General features: G+C 29.5%; 1 long non-coding RNA gene across 1 annotated transcript in view; it reads right to left on the bottom strand.

Annotated features, from left to right (window-relative positions):
* Positions 1 to 20880, bottom strand: part of LOC108688173 — a 75367-nt gene extending 54487 nt beyond the window's left edge. Inside the window, exon 1 of the long non-coding RNA XR_001931776.1 lies at positions 20096 to 20880. This is a non-coding gene — a long non-coding RNA (uncharacterized LOC108688173). The remainder of the gene's footprint in view (positions 1 to 20095) is intronic.
* Between the last annotated feature and the right edge of the window lie 1337 nt (positions 20881 to 22217).

The following is a 22217-nucleotide window of genomic DNA, read 5'->3' as shown; positions in this document are numbered from 1 at the left end:
ATATAAGCTATTTCTAAAATACAATCTCTTGTCGTACTTTATATTACGTCAGTCGCTCCTTATTTTATATGATGTATGCGTTAAATGCGATAAAGGACATGCCAGAATTCACGAAGAAGACAGTGTGCAACAACAGAATTGCATTCACTTGCAAACTGGAAGACATCACCATTCGTGAAACGTTTTATTTGAAAACTTTTAAATACGTCCCGCGAAAGTATCTTGCGAAATAGGGTAGCAAATCAATCCGTGCGAAAAAAGATTTAAGTGGCTGTAAGAAAACTTTTCGAGCACTTCAACGAAATCGGTAATATACGCCACGATAAAAATATATCGCGAATTGATTTTTTATGGAAATGTCCGTCATCTATTTTCTCCGTCGAGTGTATCTCCACTTTACATCAAAATGGGAAATGCATATTTTCTGCAAATAGATATTCGCATATCTTAAATTCAAAAAACACTCTACTCTAAAAGATTTGCACGTAAGATTTATTTTATATCATTATGATGCAGCTTTCCCTTTATGATTATGATTTCTTATCGAGAATATAAAATCAGAGTAACAAATAAATATTTTTAGTTTTATGACTTGCGATGGTATATTAATATTACTGTATCTACGATATTTATATTTGTTTATTTTTAACTGTTTTCTTTTTGTACTGACGATCAACATATTATTAATATCCATTAACTAACGTATAATTTACATTATAATTCCATTTATAATCCTTGCCGCAACTTTTGTTCTCGTTTCAAAGGAATTTTCGTAATCAGAAAGCTAATAAATATAAATGACGCGGATTTCTAATAAATATCTCCCAAGTTGCTGTCGTGCTTTCTTTTACGTCTACAGTCTTTGATCAATTAAAATTTTCTTAACAAATAAGTATACTGAGATATTAATAGTTGTTGAATTATTAATAACTTCATGGAATTTTATAAGTTAATGTTTAGTGCAAAAATAACTAAACTTTATTCTTTATTTCATGCAAAAAGACATTCTACAAAAAGAATTCATTTTAGCACAATTTCAAGTTAAAGATTAATTGTAAAAGTTATTAAGAAGTTGAATCTTAAAAAGTTATAAGCATATAGCGATGATTTCTGCGAAGAAAATATTGACGATTGGTTGAAGAATATAGAAATGAAAAAAATTTTGAATAAATTTCATAATTTTTATTCATTATTATACAACGATTTATCTTAACAATTCGTATAATTTTAATCATGTGGTTACTGAATAATCTGTCGCTTGAAAATTATATTATTTATTTTGCCCGCCAGATTTTCGATGGTACGTTCGTCGTAATCAATATGGCGTACGTAATATACTGCCCTGGAGGGTTTGCGTATTGTTTCCACCGAACTTCGTGCTCAGTGGCCGGACAACATGCCATTTTTAATCGATATTCGTATGGCAATTCCCGTTAATGATCCAATAATATATGATTAAAAACGATTCAGAGCCTTCTGTTGGCAGATTTTTCATGTTAGAGCGTTTTACTTCCTGTATTAATACCAATTCGCATTAACAGGTAAAATAGGTCGTCCGCAAATAATCCATTTTTTCTTTTTTGCACGTCATGCATCATCATGAAAACGTGATTATCGATTGAAATCGAAAACAATTGTAATTGTCTAGGTCAAGCGTAAAGCTACGATTAGATGATCTTTTTTTTATTTTGTGGATCGGGCAAAATAATACGACAGCTTGGGAGTTGTATGAACAAAAAACACGAACCATTGAATATTTAGAGATAGAACATATAAAATAATAAAAGGAAACAGTAGGGCTCAAGAGAATAGGTGCTGTTTCAAGTGCCCTAATAGTTTAAAAATATTTCTCAATACTTATAAATTGGAAATTTTATTAAGAGATAAAAGAACAACAATAATCGTTAAGCGATGATAGGATAACTGTCCCAATTACTGTGTTTGTCCCTATTAGCTTTTGTATTTCGATAAGTCGTAAAAAAAATTAGCATGAATAACTAAGAAAAATATTTTTCTCTTGTTAAGTTACATTAGTAATGCAAACGATATCGAAGATAATATTTTATTTTTTGAGTAAAATATTTTTAATATTTTTCAAAAGATATCAGGAATTTATGTGAATCCAGTAATACGTACTGCAAGATTTTAAGTCTAGTAATGTGCCCTGCATTGGAGCCGAGAACGTTGTGTTATAAGTGTACATTAAAATAAATATAATTGTAATAATGATTTATGTAATATTAACTTAAATAATTAGCTTAAATTTATTACCTATTTTAGTAACTATTGGGTCCGGAAAGTTCGTGCCGATTTTGAAGGAAAATTGAAATACAGAAGATTTAAATTTTTAATTTCATTTATTAAATTTAAATCTTTTGCGGCACGAATTTTCCGGACGATCCAATATATGTTAAAATGAGTCAAATGTATGAATAGGCACAAATTGCTTGAAGGACTCACTAATAGGGATAAAAACATATTTTTTATTTTTAAAAATATAAAGTACTAATATTTTTTTATATTAAAGAAATATTGTAAGAAAAAGAAATAGTTGAAAAACCGATATTGATTGCAAACAGATAACATTAAAGCTACAATATTGATAATTAATTCAATAATAAGCAAATTGGCTAAAAGGCACATTAGAGACAGTTATCTTATAATACGTACGGTTAGTCTTCTTGAGTTCTTGAGAAAATTTTTGAACTATTAGCACACTTGAATTAGCGTCTATTCCCTCGAGCCCTTTTATTTTCTTTTATTGTACTTTTAAATTAGGGAATCGTGATATTCAAATTTTTTAAATATATAATAGTCGCACATTATATTACCAAATATTCTCAACAATTTCTTTATATAAATACATACACCTATATAACTCGTAATATTTTTTAATACAAGAATAGCACGGAATATTAGACATCTTTCTCTTCTTCTTTTTCTTCTCTCTCTCTCTCTCTCTCTCTCTCTCTCTCTCTCTCTCTCTCTTCCCTTACTTAAAAAAATATTTACTTAAAACACAATTCAAAAAATTAAGTTTCTCAAAAAAGATTGACAATTATTTTTTAACTTAATAGAAAATTATTTTCTATTAATCGAATAAAAAAATCGATAAAAAAAAATGTCATTTTTGTCATTTTCATTTCATAATCATTCAAAAAATTCTTTTTGTGTTGTGATAATTTTAATCTTTCTGATCTTTTTAAATCACTCTTTTTAAGTGATTTTGATAATTACTTCTTTTTGTGAATTAATTCACTTTATTTGATAAAATAATATACTTGATTTATTTATGATAATCAAATATCACATTTTTTTTATGTTTTAGTCGCGTTTTTTGAGAAGTAAGGGAACAATATCTTCGTAAAATTGATTTTAATTTCCCCATTTTAATTTTGATTTTAATTTCTCATTTTTATTGTATATGTATTTGTCAAATATCTTACAGATTATATTCAACATTATATTCAACATTATATTATTGAAAACGTAGAACTATTGTATTTAACCGATAACATTTGCAATACGTAGCATTATAATTTTATACTTTGATAAATTGGTCACAATCCTCATTGTTTAAATGTGCTTCAAAAATAACGGTCCTGCGAAACATCATTTTCCATGTAGCAATTGAAAATTAGTTAAACGAAATAATGAGCCACAACATTCGCTTGATCATGTACGACACATCAAGAGTTACATAAATAGAATCGACGTGCGCAATTTAATTAGTAATTAGTGCAACGGATGGAATAACGTTGTTGCAGCAAGTATCGCACGAAATCAATTAAACTGAAATTCCTTCCGTACTAAAAAAATTAATTTTATTTGAGTTCGACTCAGTTTTAAAAGAAATTCCGAAAGGAGAAATCGTTAATCTTGCTATTTTAAATAGTTGTCGCTCATGATATTTTGTTCTCAACATTTTATCGCTTATACGTATTCCACAGTGGTGTTGTAGTCTGAAAGCAGTTGAAAGCAGTTACTTAAGCTACTACATGCATCTATGTATGCACGTAATCTATATAACGGATATGAATACAAGTAGGGATACTCATCGGGATATCTCAATGTACTATGATGGTACGTGACCTAACTTACATTAGTCTTATCGCCATGGCATTATACCGCCTGCGAGACTGAAGTTGGTAGACCAAAATCGAGTCTGTATAACCGCAGGATCTAAGCTCGATGGACTCCCCACAAAGTTGCAAATCAGCTTATGGTAACGTCACGAAGAAAATGCTGCAGCAAATTCGCAGCGAATCTTCGAAGTTTATGTAGAAATTGTGATAAGATTGATTGTCGCTCTGAGACAAAATCGAGAATTACGTAGATAGAAATTAAATTTATAATATTATTAAACTTCACAATATATATACATCAATGTTGACAATATGTTAAATGTAAAAAAACCGCACGAATCTCAAAATCATTACTGATGATATTGTTTTATACAATTATTACAAAGTTGTATAATATTTATTATTAGTAAACTAATGTTAAATGAACAATAGTTGATTAACTATGGATCGGAGATCCCATTTATCCTCTTTTATTTTGTAAACTGTTTGCTTATTTTACATAAAATTTAATCTTTGGAATAATTTGCTAATTTATTCAAATCTAAGGCCAATAAAATTTAAAATCATAGATTTAATATGGCGGGCAGAATTAAAAAAAATACTTTGATTATCATAAAATTCGATTTTAGGGAATTTTCAATTGCAAAGTATTATATAATATCAAGTTTTCAGTTTCACTTTACTTGAAGCCTATTAATGCTATATAAACAGTTAGTATTAATTTCCCAACTATGATTATGAACTCTGATTTGTGATATTAGATCTTCATGAAAGTTACTATCCTTTTGAAATTCGATACTTTCAGGCTATATTCAATTTCAGAAATACCACAAATCTTTTAAAACTGAGTTTCATGATAATCAGATTATTTTTTGTGAAATTTGAATTTTATAATTCTGAGATCAGAATCGAATTCAACTATTTCGAAAACTTTTAGAAAGCAAGATTTTCCATAAGTTATTTTGTTAGAAAATCCTAGTCCTCAAAAGGCTGAGAAGTAACGAAAAAATTTTTGATATGGAATTTGAACTTTTATCTTTAGATAAATCCATCCATTTCCAATAAAAGCTTACGTAAAATATATATAAGGGCTTATATAAAAGATTACAAAGATAATTCCATGTTTTTTTCAGAAATTGTGCGCGGCGTTCATGTACGTATAGGTATGTATGCGGTGTGCGTGTGTTTCTGCCTTTAATTCACGATCTTTTAAAGCACAGATCACAAATGAGATTTATTTCCAACGACGATGAAAGTAGGTAGCGAACTATTAGCATATCTGAGTTCGACGGACGACAGGAAGACGAAGGTGGAACGAGAGAAAAACGGCAATTTTCTAGATAGAAGAATTTATGCGAATACTAGCTCGACCATCCGTTCTTACCGCAAGCGAACCGTGCAAAATGCTTAACGTCTAGTCGCGTAAATATACATAACCATGTCCCAACGCGACCAGCTCGAACGTAAAATCGCGTTAAATCGCGCAGCCCGTTAAAAAATCAATTCCTCAGATCCGGTCCCTCCATTGGTGCTCATTGAATCTATCTCGGTTAATCCGATCAACTTAAAGCAATTTATATCTTATTAAAAATTTAAGTTTAATGATAAGCAATTTCTAATTATACGCGCATGTAAGAAAAAAGTATGATGCTAAATTCATTAAAATTCTGTACGACCCGTTATAAAATATATGAATATATTCAACTTTCAATCTGATATTTAAAATTAAAGTTTTATTCTCATAGAAGAATAAGATGCCAAAATCATAAATAAATCAAGAGTAACTACTAATAAATCCAAGTATCAAAAATTGTTCACTATTGATATAAGAAAGAAAGTAATAATCTTGACGAAAACAAAATGACAATAATTTCCAATAAACGTGATTTATTATTACTTCAATATCACAGAAATTAAATTGTTCTCATCACTTTTTCAGTGCTTCTCAATATTTCACGTAAAAATATTATATTAATTTGAAATCTTGTAAATACATATTGTATTACGTTTTGTCTAAATATTACTATGTGGATATTGTTCCAAATTAATATTAAAATATTTTCTATACTTGAAAACACATCAGGTATATGAGAAGGTATAATATTTTATACCTATTATATATAAAATTATATTTGTTTTTATTAACTTTGCATTATTAGCGATTTTTAAGCAATATTGTCATATGTTATGATAAAAAATTATTCTATAATTTTATTATCTATCTTTTAACTTTTATCTCCATAATAAGATTTGTTTTATCATTAGCGCAAAGTGCCTGTTTCTTCTTTCCTCGATATAATGTCAAGTTTAATGAGATATAATGCTTGCTTATCATATCTCATTTTCGTATTTCAACAACTACGCGAACGTTCATAAATTGGCAGAATCTGCGTTTGCAATGGGTGGGTAATCTGAATTAAGTTCAAAACGGAAATACAACGATACTCGTTATATCTGGCATCGTCAACCTCCGTAGTCCCGTCAGGAAATGAAAACTAAGTTTTCGCCACGAGATATTAACGTGCGACAACTTTCAGCAAAGAAGTTGAGACAACGAAAGGTGCTATGAGTAGAGTTCCTTTTGTTAATGCAGAGAAGAATTGGTCAGATAATGTGAAATGTGAGACGCCGAAGTAAAAGCCACGTTCCTTGTGTGCGTCTAATCGAAATCCGCGCGACGATCAATATTTGCATTCGATTTATACGAGATGCGAAATTCGATGTCGTATTATTCTCGGAAAATTGCGCGAGCAACCTATATAATCCACAATGACGATTCAGTCATTTGGCAGTGTGGACAAAAACGCTTCTCTCTGCGGAGACATTATTAGACTAGCTAATGGAGTTTGAGGTTCGACTTTAACTACCGATGACTGCAGTTAGTGGCTGGTTCCGATAATGTCGGTGTAATAAAGGTACCTGCGAGCGATAATGTGAAATTGAATTGCAAATATTGTAAATATTAAATAAGTGTTATAGCTGCGGGAAAGAGGTAAGCTTACATTAACTGCTTTTCAAGATTTATAAAATTGAATAAACATCTCCTAGTTTTATGTAAACAGATTTAGATTAGTTATCCAGGGTTATTCTTAAAGTTTAAAGCTATTAGGTGTACAACTTTGCTTCCGCCGTTTTTTTTCCGAAATTCGAGGCTTTATTGTAAAAACCTGGTTATACATTTATGATTCAAAGTATTGTCCATCGCTGGCCACTACTTTCTTCCATCTTTCGGGTAGCGTACGAATCCCGCGTCGAAAAAACTGGTCATCTTTTGAGGCTATCCACGAATCGATTCAATTTTTTACTTCTTCATAAGACCGGAAGTGCTGGTCAGCCAGGCCGTGTGCCATTGATCGAAACAAGTGATAGAGGGAGAATACGGCAGGTGGGGTAGGACCTTCCCATTTTAACGTTTCCAAGTATGTCTTGACCACTTTCGCAACATGGGGTCGAGCATTGTCATGCTGCAAAATCACTTTATCGTGTCTCTCGTATGTCTCTTGTATTGCGGCCATTTGTCTTTCAATGCTCGGCTCAAACGCATCAATTGCGTTCGATACCGATCGCCTGTGATTGTTTCAGTCGGTTTTAACAGTTCATAATACATTATGCCGAGTCCCATCAAATACAGAGCATGATCTTGGATATCAAAATCGCCGTTCTTGAAGCGTTGAAACTCACGACACGTTCTTTCACTAATAGCGGCTTCACCATAAGTATTTGAGAGCATTCGATGAGCCTCAGCCGCAGATTTCTTCATATTGAAGCAAAAAATTAAAACCTCCCGCAAATGACGAGAATTTGGCTCGTAAACTGACATTTTCAATCGAGAATAACTTTATGATGCAGACACAAATCGACTAATGTTTCTATGGAGTTATGTTGCCAGATGCCCAAGTTTATTGTATGACGTCTATGATCTATTTATTTCGACCATCACTTACCGCTAAAGCCATCTATAGGAAAGCTGGCGGAAGCAAAGTTGTACACCTAATATATTAGAAATATGCTTACCGCTAATATTACTATATACTTTTATCGGGAAATTATATAGTAAAATAGAGAATAAAATCGAGAATATAACTCAATATATCGAGAAAGTTGTAAAATTCAAGTTTCTTGCTTCTGTATTTTCTAAATTTTCTCGCAAAATTGGTTTTCTTCTTTATACATGTGAAATTTATTATTTTTTATATTTTTTAATTACAGAAGCTCATTACTTCAAAGCTCTTACTAAAAATAAGTATTATGTAAATATATTAATAGCTATATATAATCTTACATTATTCTTTTCTCCAATGTTTAATTTGTTATTGCATTGCATTGTATTGGAAGAAGCAGTATCGATTTGTGTGTATGTTTGTAAATTGCGCGAGTTGAAATAACAAACATTGCTCAATATGAAACACACAAATATTTTAACGTTTAAACTATCTATAGAATAGAATAGTGATATAAATTGTCTTTAAAAAAATTGATAATTTTTTAAAAAATATTCAATAAAATTCAACATTATTTTATTCTTTTTTCATTACGTCATAAAAAAGAAAAGTCATCTGTATATCAATGCATATAAATAATAACGTATGTATATAAATTTTATTTCTGTTAACTATGTGATATCACTATTTTATTAAGCGCGTATTTTGTACTTTATTTTTAATATAAGTGCACTATGAACAGAAAAATTTTTTTCGCCGCAATATTGATTTTGGATAAGAGCTGTAGTTAAACTATAATTTGTTAATATTTCTCTCTCTCTCTCTCTCTCTCTCTCTCTCTCTCTCTCTCTCTCTTTCCAAATCCGATAGTTCGAAACTAATAAATCTACATTGAGCGAGAGTGAACTTAAAATCTGGAGACAGTTTTAATTAAAAATTAAAAGAACGGATATACATAATATTCGGATTAGTTTTCACACGCGGATTTCATAATTGAGATGTGTGAAAAAAACTTTTTGTGCAGAAAAGTATAGCTTTTCTCACGATAATTCACAGTGTGAGTTCTCATGAAAATATATAACTTTTAGTATCAATTAACACTGCGCTAGAAACGCTTTCACCGACGGGTACGAATAGTCGAACTGGGTTCAAAACTTTTCGCAGTGGATTTGAAAATGTGGACGTGGCAAGAATGTTACGAATCCGTTAAATAGTTGAAGAAATTTCACCGAAAATGTCATATTTCTGCCAAGTTAATCTTAAACAACTTGCTATTTATTTGGTTATGAATAAATGAGTCTCTATTTTTTTTCCAGATATAATATAAATAAAAACATATGAGTAAAGCTTAAAATTACAATAAATTTAGACATGCCTATGCAATAAAAATATAATAACATAATTATTATTTAATACTTGTTAATTTTTGGAATATTTTACGTATTTTTTTTACTTAGTAAAAAAAGTATGTAAAAATAAACAGTAATATATTTTAAAAAATATTATATAAATATTTGGAATAAACTAAAAAAATGCTTTTTAAAAATTTTTCCAAAGATTTGGATTTTTAGAATTTCAATATAATTTGAGAAAATAAATATAGCTATTCCATTGAACTTTAGTCTATTTTATTTGAGTAATTAAAAATATTAAAAATAACTCAGTCTATAACGAAGAAATCGTGGTAGATGAAATATTTTTGATAAATAGACAAACATATAAAAATGACGAACAATTTTCTGAAGAAAATGGCGAGTCTTTTCTAGATAACTTGTAGGTAAAGAAGAATGTCGATGAAAGAAAAATCCTCGAGAGTCCGAGAACAAAGTTTCGTTAGTTGGTTCAGCAATTCTATAGTATTCCGCGGGGTGCAGTGGCTGTGCAGTAAAAGCACAGCGACGAAAATTGCAAACTGAAAACGATGTCTTAAGCCGCCATATGAGTGAACATACTCAGCACCATGTGGTGGCCAAACTCGAGAAGTATTTCGGAATATTGTTAGTAGACACGAAAAATAAATTTGACCGCAAAATACACTTTGATTGTTAGAACTTAATTTTAATTTATTGGAAGAGAAATCTAATTTTTTTTAAAGAATTGTTTTTAAAGAATTTCTGCATAACGGATAATAGTTATTACATAATTATTTGTTAAGATTAATTAATATAAAATTTGTTTTTCAAAACATTAGTCTAACAAAAAAATTTATCAGTTTTGATAAACTAGCCTTAGAGAACAAATTTGTTCTTCAAATTCGTTTGTAGTACTAACATTATTTATAGATTTTGACAGAAAAAGATTTCTTTATTTGAATATGATAATGTCGGTAGTTGTCTCAGAATCTCACCAGCATATAGAGACACTTACTGTTCCATCATGAATTCTTTGTTTCGTGACAAATATCCACAACGACCCGGATTTGAAACAGGAACTCGAGATCATTCCGTGCACAGCATGTTACTCTTTTACCGCCGTTACTCTTTTACAGCAACTATCTGTTACACCCCTATGACGGTTAAAAGTACTTTTTTTCTTTCGCCTATTCTATATCCTGCGAATCTTGGCATGCCATTGCTTGATCTTGAGATGTATCACATAATCTTCCTCACTGTACATCCTGCTTTAGAATTTTAAGAATTCGTCTTTCAACGGTTTTTAACAAAAAAAAACCGATTATCTTCCGATTTTTGATGAAAAGAACGACGAAAGAGGTAGCAAAGTGATAAAAGCCGTCGCGAGCGAATAAGATTAAAATTAAAAATTCCCTTGAATAACGAAGCAATTTTTTAGCAAAACTTTTAGCTCAGTATCCATAAATTTTTGTCCTTGTATTATTTCAAATATATTTGAAACAGAATTTAATATGTTTACATAAAATTAATTTAAAGATACAAATGATACTCATAAAATAAAATCAATTAGAAATTTTCGACATTTAATATATCAGAAACTTATAAATGTCAGTGATTTATTATTATTATTTTTTTTCTCTTATTTAGATTGATTAATTTTTGCTAATTATTGTATAAAGAGAATAATAAATTACAGTCTAAATTACAATCTAAATTTATTCCAGTTTATGAGAGAAAAAATTATATAATATTTACATATTAAATATTATTAAATACATTTTACCTCAATTAATTCAAAAGCCTGATCTGTTAGTGACATCTACTCAATCGTGTTCAACGTGATAAAATTTTCGAAGTATATACTATGGTACTTTGAAGAGGAAAAAAGTGATTTTTGTCGAACAGCGTAACAATTAACCAATTACTATTATGATTATTAAAATTGATTATTAAAATATTTTGCTAGTTACGTTTTCTCTTCTATCTTTTCCCCCTTTTTTTTTGTTACATTTTTTCATTCAAATTAAACAAAAAATTTAAGAGGCTTTCTTTATAGATATATCTTAAGGAGAAAATTTCTCTTTTATGTTAGTAGTTTTATATAATACATTTTTCCATAATATAATACATTTTTGAAACATATAGTTCTCTAGTAAAAAATACATGTAATAAATTCAGAGCATGACACGGGCACTAGATTTTCCCTAATATTTTCATCTGATTACATTTAGGTTTGATAGCTAATTCTTTCACATAAAGCAAAATATTATCCTGTTTTAAGGCTAACGAAAAGATATCTCTAAATAATTTTATAAACCGTTGTCTTCGAGTTGCTATATGAATCGCAGAACAAACGGAAACTTAAACCCGCGTGATGTGATTATGACATGTTTCTAATGAGTGTGTAACAAGAATGTATAATGAGTTACGCGAGACAAACATGATCCCAAGAGTGCACTCTGCAAAAGTCATTAAACAATGAACAGTCTTAACTTTTAATATGAATTTTAAAAACAAATATGCAATTAATAGAATAGCATGTCAAAAGACAATCGGAAAAATTATGATAAAATATATATGAATTTAATTACGTAATAAAAAACAATTGAACATAATAATTTGCATTTATAACGATTATCTCAAAATAAAAATTTCTTTAAAATGAGAAAGAAAGATAGAAGAAAGATTGGAATGTTGGAAAAATATGATAATGAATAAATATGATAGTGCACATAACTTTTAAGAAATAATGTATACAAATTTGTTTTTATTTGCACATTCACGTCATTTTTAAATGTATTGGAATTGTAAATGAATTTAAAATATACTGGATTTATTAAACGTAATGACAAAATAATTCAATTTATTGCAGTATTCTCAATATATTCAAAAATTAAGATTTTCATTAGCTATTTAATTTCGAGTTATAAAATTATAGTGCTATATTTAAGCGCACTAAAGGACTTGGAAAAGCAAATACTTGGAAATTCATCTACAAGAAATAATATTAACTAATGTTGAAATTACACTTTCCAATATAAATCAAATATTGTGTAATAAATTAATATATTAGGAAATTCGTGTTGGATCACAGAAAGAGTAAGACAAGACCAAGTCTCACACATTTTACATAGCTTGCTTATAGAGAGAATTGCATGAGCACTGCTAACAGTTCTGGATAAACTAATTATAGTTCATGCCAAGGGAGTTGGAGGAAGAGAAGGACAACCTCTTCCTTCTCAGTAGTGGTAACTTCGGTCCAAAGTTGAATTCCGAAATGTCGCTGACTCCAATTTGGAATTCATACGCAATCCGTCTTCATCATTAGCAAAATTAATAGCAACCAAGAAATGTATAAAGTAAAAACATTCTATCAATAATCATAAATTCACATTCATTGAAAGATGATGATAAACTATAAGTATAATTTTTATACAAAATGTTAATAGATATTACAATATTGCATTTTTGTAATTATGGTCATTACAAGTAAAATCTTCGAATGATATGTGTCGAATGATAAGCAGAGTGATGATGAATTATTCGACAAATTTAGAATATCTTTTTTTTTTTATTTTCCATATCATGATCTGCTTTTTTCATTACTATTAAAATTTATTAGAATCGTTTAGTATTTAATTGGAAATATCTTTAATTTTACTATATATATCCTTTGTACTGCAAAGCTTTATTATTAACTTATACTGCGCCAATCGAATGTTTGATTAAGTGAACAGTTCCTACGAACAAGTTTTCAACGACCACAATGTTCAAAATATTTCACACGAGAAGAAAAAATAGTGGTAATGAATAAAACGCAATTAATAAACGTAATCGACAAACTATTTCATAGCAATGAGCACCTCTAAATTAGCTATCGATTTCGCATGTGTGGTCGATCGTCGTCGCATCGTTAATAGAACAATAATAGGAGCGTCGTGCACATATTACAAGGACACACGATAAAATTATAGCGCGGTAATTAATGTGCGTAGCTTTAGTCGATATTCGATCGAAAATTATATTCTCACGAGTGTTTTACGCAACTGCACTATAACGCATAATCTATCGAGCATGGATTTACACATAAATCACAAAGCTACAAATTATCGCTGATAATACAAATGGAGCATCCGCTGTTTTCTCGAGAATGCTTACGTAACTGCAAACTATTCCAATATTGTGATTCTAAATCGACCTCCTCCCCCAAATTTCTCATCGAGGAATTATATTACATCGATATTTACCTAATGCACAATGCTATGATACAATAGATATGTGTACCACAAAAGCTTAAAGTATCTAATCCATTTCTATATCTAGGATTACAAAGTTTAGGATTAGCAATCTTCAAATTATAATAAATTTTTAGTATTAATTAAAATTCTATATTAAAATATAAATTTTAATTTAATTTGGAAATATGATATTTTATGATATTATCCATTTTTTTTCTAGAATTTCTATAGCAAATGCTGATGCTTTCTAATGTCACTTTTCTTTATCTTTTAAATAATTAATTAAATCTTTTCTTGTCATAACGCTCTCTTTTCTTTCCTTTGCTCTCTTTTCTCTCTTTTTTATTTTATCTCAATTTATTTCAAACACTCAAAAAACAAAACGATTCATAAAATAATTTAATTTTTTTTTTTGTCAGAAACTGAATATATATTGTATTTATCAAGAACCCAAAAATTTCATATAAACATAAAATTAAATGGAGGTATAAAAAAGGTTTAATTTAATATAAATACAATTTAATATAAATACATACTCACTTTCTATTTAATCAATATATTTTCTTAACTTAAACGAAAAATAATTTTTAATAAAACGGATACATTTACATTTAAATATAAGCAAGAAAACTTAAAATAAAAAATATAAAGTTTTTTACGCGTAAAATAAAAATAAGTAATCACCATAAAACAGTATCTCAAATGTAATAAAACCATTCAAACAAATTATTATTTAGGAATAATGAATACAGTGACAAGTAATGTTTAATGGATTAATGGAATAAAAAATTCCTTGAATCGATTAAATCATTTATGAGCGGTATTCATTGCTATTTTCTCGAAACAATTCATGTAAATCCAAAATAATATATCTCCCGTCGGAGCGACGGACAGACGTACGCCTTTTGTATCAAATGCCAACCTTTCACGTCGGAGCCCTATCACAAGGGCACAAGTAAAAATCGTCAAGCGATCAACGTCATTCATGCGAGGGATGTGCTAGGAAAATAATAGTCCACGATTTGACTGATTTATATCACATCGTGCGCGAACATGCGCTGTCGACAATTGCGACATCGTGATGTCGTAACGTAAAAAGAATTTATGAATAAATGACTTAAAATAGATGCTTTTAAACTTTTATCCTGTTAAATTATTACATTGAGATATTGTTGAAATATTAGTGATTATTTAACAGAATATTTTTTAAATGTTTCATTCAATTTTCAAAATTATTTTTATGAAATATTAATATGAAATATCAGGTCATAATTATTATTATGGTAATATACATAGAACATTTTATAAAGCTGTCATAAATAATCGTACAAACTATCAACTAAAGTTAATTCTAACATTTTTATTAAATAAAAAGTTTGAAATTATCAAAGAATCTTGTCAAATCGAGCAAAACCACAAATCTCTGCATTGTTTATCCAGAGAAGAATTAAGAAAACGTATTCAGTGTCCCACATTTGTAAATCTAATGTTCTTAAATTGCAAAGACATTTAACTTCCAGTAATTAATTAGAAAGTAAATTAAACAGACGTGAAGTGATCGATTTCCTTCTCGCTCAAGTCAAACTGAGTTTTTATTCAATGATACTCACAGATGTACCACTTTTCTCATTACAATTTCATAATTAAGTTCACTCTGACATCGGACGCGGGGCGCTAAGCGAGTACGCATCGACAGAGTATTCGTGAGAGCTCTCGAGCGTATCAATAATTTAAGCGAGCATTCAGTACTACAATTTTACTTAATTAAAGAGACTATTTTATTACGTTATCGGTATAGCAAAACATTAGTTTCAAAATAGATATTCTGGTTATGTAAAATAATGAATCTAACATCGCGACATATTCCTCGTACTTTCTATCGCAATACCATATTAGTATTATTGAAACAATTAGAACATGAGGAGAGAACAAATACGCAAATTAATCAATTAAATGAATTATTTATTTCTATGTCACTTGTGTTCATATATATATATATCATGACTTTCCATATACAATCTTCTAGAATTTCCGATTTGAATTTGAATAATTATTTGATAAATTTGCAATAGGTATCTTTTATGAAAAAAGATTTTAAAAAGATTACATTGGCTATTAAGTGTCTTTAAATTAAAGACACTAAAAATTAAATTATAATTCTTATATTAAATTAAATAATTTATTATTTAATTGCGTCAATTTATTATTTAACGTTTTGTCATAAAAATTTTGTATGAATCACATTTTATTATAGATAAAATAGATTATATTCCTTAATGTTAGCATTTGTGCTGATCTTAAATCTTCCGTTAAAAAGACGTAATATATTGAATTATCTTTTTCTATCATTATCTTTTTTTAGCTTAATAGTTTATATATATATATATATATATATAGAGAGAGAGAGAGAGAGAGAGAGAGAGAAATCAAGTTACTTCATTCTTTTTAAACCGAATTAACTGTCGAATTTCGATAGTTAAACACTTTCACGGTAAACGTTTCAATTATGTCAATATTAAAAGAATTAATTAATGTATTATGGCATCATATGATATACTATTCCTGAGGCATGAATTCAGTCGCCTCGATTGGCCAATTTTAATCGTTTATAATTAGAAAAGTATTATAGCAAGTAAATATACGAGTAATATTGATTCTCTATATTTAAAACATAAATGTATGTGATCCATTTTATATTATGTAAATTCTTTTTAAGATATGGAGACATTAACATATTTAATATTAAAATTGTTCTTTTTATATAAAAGTTTTCTAATTAATATATGTGATGAATTTTTAATTAGTTATCTGGGCTAAATTAGTCAAAAAGTTTGTAGCAGTGTCAAAGCAAACTCATAAATCCGGTATCATTATGACGACATTCGTTAAGAACTTCCGTTTCTGTCTTTAACGTTGCCAAGTTGCCGCGCGTTCCCAGTTTCGTCATAATATCGTACAGTTGATTCAGTGCACTGATCGCGCAGTTTCGCTGTTATGGCAACCGTAACGTCGCTTATTGCGAAAAGTTATAGATTTGCTAGCGCTTATATGTCCGAACATGTTCACATAGAGCGGAAAGATAAAGGAATTTTCATAAATTTCATAAATTAATATGCGATAAAAGTGTACCATTCAAGATTGCATTCTCGGAGTGATCAAAGATATATAAAAGTGCGAATCACTGGAGATTAAATTCGTCAAAAGATTATAACGTAAATTCAAGAAACGCTGTAATTGCGAAATATACACTTGCTTACTTTTTTATAAATTACATAGAAATAGGAGTACGAGAACCATATCAATTGATTCGATTTGTTTGATCTATCGAGAGAGTTTTTTTATAAAATACAACTATATCTTTATTTTATTATAAAGTAACACTATTAGAACAGTCGAAAATTTGTAAAATGTTTCTAGCATTTGTATAAAATGCACAATACATGATATTTGTAGATTTATATAAAATTATCGTTATTGGTTAAGAAAAAGTGAAATAACTTGGTCTCTTATCATTGTATGCAAAATTGAGGCACAAAAGTATCCTAAACTTAACTTACTGCAAAAGTATCTTAAACTATCAAAAAATTTGATTTTCTATTATTTAAAGCGTTATTAACTTATAAGACTATTGACGGTTTAAAAACAGAAACTAGAATTTCAACAGTTAGGTACTTTTTGCGGTAAATGTTTCAATTATGTTAATATTTAAAAATTAAAGATATCGCGCTATCTATTTGAGCACACAAATTTTAATTACTACAATTGATCAACCAAATTATAGTCTCGACATTTTCGTATAAGATTTTTTTGTCTTAGAATGTTCCACAGAATCTGTACGTGAAGGATATCCGGTAACTTTAAGAGACTTTGTATATACTAATTTTTTTCGAAAATTTAACATAATTTAAATTCAATGACTGATTTATAAAATTATATATAATTTATTAAATATGTTAAAAGGTTTGCATCATTAACTATGAATTACTGCAAATTCATACACTATGGAAAATATGCTATTCTATTTGAAATACACTTTAATGTGATAGGTTTATGTACAAAAAATTTTGATATTTTTTTTTTAATTAATTCGCATTAATTTTAATAAAAATTATTTTATAGCTTATACTTATGTCATCGCATCATTATAATATCGCATCATTTCGAAGCACAATAGAAAATAAGTTAATTTCAAGAATTATATTTAAGAGTTTATAAACCAAAAATTAATCTAAACTGTCTGAAAAGTCCATTACATATCCTTTAAGTTTTCGATACTTTTTCTCAGATTCGTGGCAATGATTTTGCTATTTAATTAAAAAACTGATTTTAATATCGCTCCGGACGTTCATTAGTACAGGATCTGTACTTGGTAAAAGTTATAGTTGAATTACGCAGAATGATTTCTAAGGACACGCGAATTCACGGCTGCCTCTGACAACGTCGTTATCGGTAACAATTCCAATTTACCGGTGCCATTTGGTCCGCTCGATATCGATCGAACGACCCCTTACCTTTATCCGTTCTCCTTAAAAGTCATTTTAAATTGAAAAACTAGAGTATGCGGGACCCAAAAGACAAAGAGGTAAGCGAAACGCCGCGGTACCGATTTGTGGATCCGACTTTCCATTAGCGAAATAGCATTTTCTCTTTCAGTTGGTCGGTCGGTCAGTCAGTCGGTGGGTCGATCGCCACTTTCAGGCATCTTTCTCGCACTTATGTACTTATTCTACAGTGTACTTATTCAATAGTGTACAAAAATCAAAAATCTGAACCGGATATAATTTGTTTCCAATGAGCAATATTATGTCGCGATATTTTTTTACATTTTCTCTATAAGCTGATTGTTCTATTTATTTATTATTCGGATAAACTATGTGGTAATTTCGGATAAACTATGTCGGATAATCTATTGGCTAAACAAAAGAATAAAAGAAAACAGAGAAAAAGTAAGAGAGTAAAACAGTGAGCTGAAGTTTATCAAAAGATGGAACAATCCAGCCTGAGTTATATTATTTATAATATTTTTTTTCAAAATACAAATAACCTCATAGGAATCTAAAAAATTTATATTACTATCACTTTTTCGACTTGAAATAAGATTGTGCAGCACAAATAAATTATGGATAAGATGTTATGTTATACATTCAGTCAAAATGATATAAAAATTGTTAGATTTGTGTTTCTAATTTATTTTAACTTGCGAGAATATTTTAAAAATTATTCTACATATTAGAATAATTTTTAAAATATTCTCGCAAGTTAAAAATCAAATAATAAAATATTAAGGAGATACTACATTTTTGAAAATGTTTACTATATACAGTGATGTGTAATCGAAAGAATTAACTATAATTAATCTATTTTATTCTGTTCTCTTCATACTTACATACGTCGCAATTGAATAAGGGTTTGGATAAATTACGTGATAATTTCTCTAATGATAAACAAAAGAGTAGAAGAATAAGAAAATAAGAGAATTAAAGTTTATCGAAAAGTAGAAAAACCTCACCCTAAGTATTGAAATTATTATATATTATACTCTATCTCATTATGACATTGAAGCTAACAATTTGTTTTTATTTAATACAGCAATTCTCTTTATTAATATCTGATTATAACAGTAATAATTGTAACTATAATAATCTAAACTGTCAATATAATGCTATTAACATAAAGCCGAACAGATGCACCGTTCAAAGGATTAATTAAATGGTAAACTATATAGACTGGGGGGGACAAAAGTAGTATGAATTTTACATTATTAATCGTGCAAACATAATATTGCGTAAATTTACAAGAGATATATTATATTCTAATAATACAGAATGTATATGTATCAAATTTTTAATTACATAATTAATTATTAGATGTAACTATATTTTAATTTTACAAAATAGCGATTTCAAAATTTAATCATGTTTTACATAATAAAGTTCTTTAATTAATGTTAAACTTTTCTTAAAAATATGATCATCCGATCAGTATATATTATTGTAATTTCTTCAACACGACTGCGAAATTTTATATTATTATGTTAAGATATTAGTTCTCTCGCATTCTTGGCTTCGGATGATTTTCTTTTGATTAAAAATTAATTCTCATTGCTTTCATCTTTTTATCTTTCCTAGGTTTTTCCAATTGGCTCTATTACATGATCGTTTCTTGAATCTATCAACTTGACAATAATTAAGAACAGTTTCAGAGCGAGTCTTTTTAAATTATGAATATATCTCTGATTTATTTTTGGAAAAATAATTGTTTTGAAAGAATAATTGTTCGCTGAGAATGGCTTGTAGCCGAAACGTAAAAATTGTTAAGTAATGTTTGAAATACATTGTCTTGCACCCCGACTGTTTAACTTTCATTAGCCTTATTCATTGAATATTGTTTTATTAAAATTATTCTACATCATTTTTCTTGACTTCCTAAAAAATTCATTCCCTCATATAAACGCGAGAATATTGTTTTATCTTACTCACCTAACTCTGGCAGAGATGTTCAGAGTCCTTCATTTCGCCGCGACAAATCCGCGGACAAAGTCGAAGTTATTTGTTCGTGTGTTCACATTACACATCTGTGGATGCACTAAAGATTTCTAGATAATTATAAATCACTGTCTGGAAAAAAGTCATTTCTGTCGCACCATTTAATTCTGAACACACCCGCGTGACTTCTGATTTAGTTTCTTGCCGTTGAAACGCCGCTTCGCGACTACATGTTCGATGTAGTCTTTCGACGAATCGATCGTCTCGATTAAAAACGACTGAAATGAAAGTAGGAAAAAGATTACGAACTTTCGTAAAATTTTTATTCCAAGATTATTCACATTTACAATAGTCCTGATTCCTTCTGCGTCCGGATGACCACGTTTTCACCTGTGCATAATAACGAAATTTAATCGCAGCGTTCTTGCGATTCTCATTGCACCATTTATAAGTTAATCTCACATCGAAATTTCGATATCGTAATTATATCCGCGCACTCGGTCATCGATCGCTGATTTTTTCAATTTCAGTACGATCGCGTCATTTGACTTTTGTCCGACGCGTGCACTCAATACCGATCACACGATTCTTGTCTCTCGATGAACTTCCATTTAAATCACCAATCTATTTCTACGATAGAGAAACACCCACTTCGAAACCGTGCGCGCCGAGGATCGGGCGGTGACTGAAAGCGTCGCGCGGTCTCGCGCCCTGCATTTCTATCCTACTCTATCTGGCTCTCGCTCCCTCTCTTACGCTCTCCCTCACTCTGACGAGACTCCACTCTCTTCGGCGCGGCGCGGCGCACATTCTCTACTTCTCTCACTCACGCTTACGGAATAAGGAAGAATGTTCCTCGCAGCTTCCCTCTATCCGCTATTTCATCCCTGTGCAGATTCAATCCTCTCTTTTCCTCTCCCTCTCTCTCTCTCTCTCTCTCTCTCTCTCTCTCTCTCTCTCTCCCTCTTTTTCTTGTTCTGTCTGGCTTCTTCATTATTTTGTCGTCCTCATTTTACGCACACATCATTCGTTCCATTTCATCTCGCGAAATAACTCTGTCTCTCATTCTTGTCTTCGTTTCCCTTTATACTCGCGCGGCATCCCATACGCACATATCTACCCTCTTGCTCATACCCTTGTCTTATCCTTTCGCGTCCGGTGCACGCGCGAGCATCCAACGTAAAGTGCCACGCCTACCCCTTCTGTGTACGTGCCATTGATGCGAGAAGGAAACTTAGCTTAGTCCCAAGCTTCCGCGCTTTTTTGTTCAGCAAGTAATAAGTTTCAGCGAGTTACAGCTTTAATTATGCATAAATAAAATGTCATACATCATTGTAGATAACTCTTTGCAAAAATTCATAAATTTTATTAATGATAGTTATAATAATGAATTATTAATACAAATTTACAAAATTGAAAAATGATAGTCAGAAACTGAAGAATTAAAGAAGTTGAAAGCTGAGGTTTGAGATTTTACATCTTAAAAGTTTAGATTTGTATTACACGATATTCAGAACTGTAAAATATCAGGATTTATATGCTGAAGAACTTACAATCAAGATTACATCTAAATTTTAAATTGGTAAAAAGCGTATGCTAATTGTTATTATCCCGAATATACTCCCTAAGATATTTCCTTATATTTATGCAAGCTAAGATTCTTTCCTACAATCTTGACATAGTTTGTGAAAAACAGCAGCGGCATTTTAGTTTCATAAAATTTCATAAAGTGACGTAAAAGATTTTTGTCACTGTCATTTATTCAAATATACGTGAATTTTAAAACAAAATTAGATTACTCCAATTTCAATTTTCGCATTTTTTGCGATTATTCATTAAAAAATTCAATAAATAAATGTATAACATGATCTGTTATGAAATATTTGAAGCATTTCCATTTTATTTTATTGCATAAAATTTTACATGAATAAAAATTACACATATTTAATCTTAGAAAGAAGAAGAAGAAGAAGGAGAGAGAGAGAGAGAGAGAGAGAGAGAGAGAGAGAGAGAATATCATCTGCTAAAATAGTTTTTAAATTAATAATATAATATAAATTAATAATATAAATTAATAATATGTTGGTTATCATTACACTAATTCAATTACATTATT

The sequence above is a fragment of the Atta colombica genome, unplaced genomic scaffold, assembly GCF_001594045.1.
Source record: "Atta colombica isolate Treedump-2 unplaced genomic scaffold, Acol1.0 scaffold226, whole genome shotgun sequence".
Lineage (NCBI taxonomy): Eukaryota > Metazoa > Arthropoda > Insecta > Hymenoptera > Formicidae > Atta > Atta colombica.
This window is presented reverse-complemented; position numbering and strand designations above follow the sequence as displayed.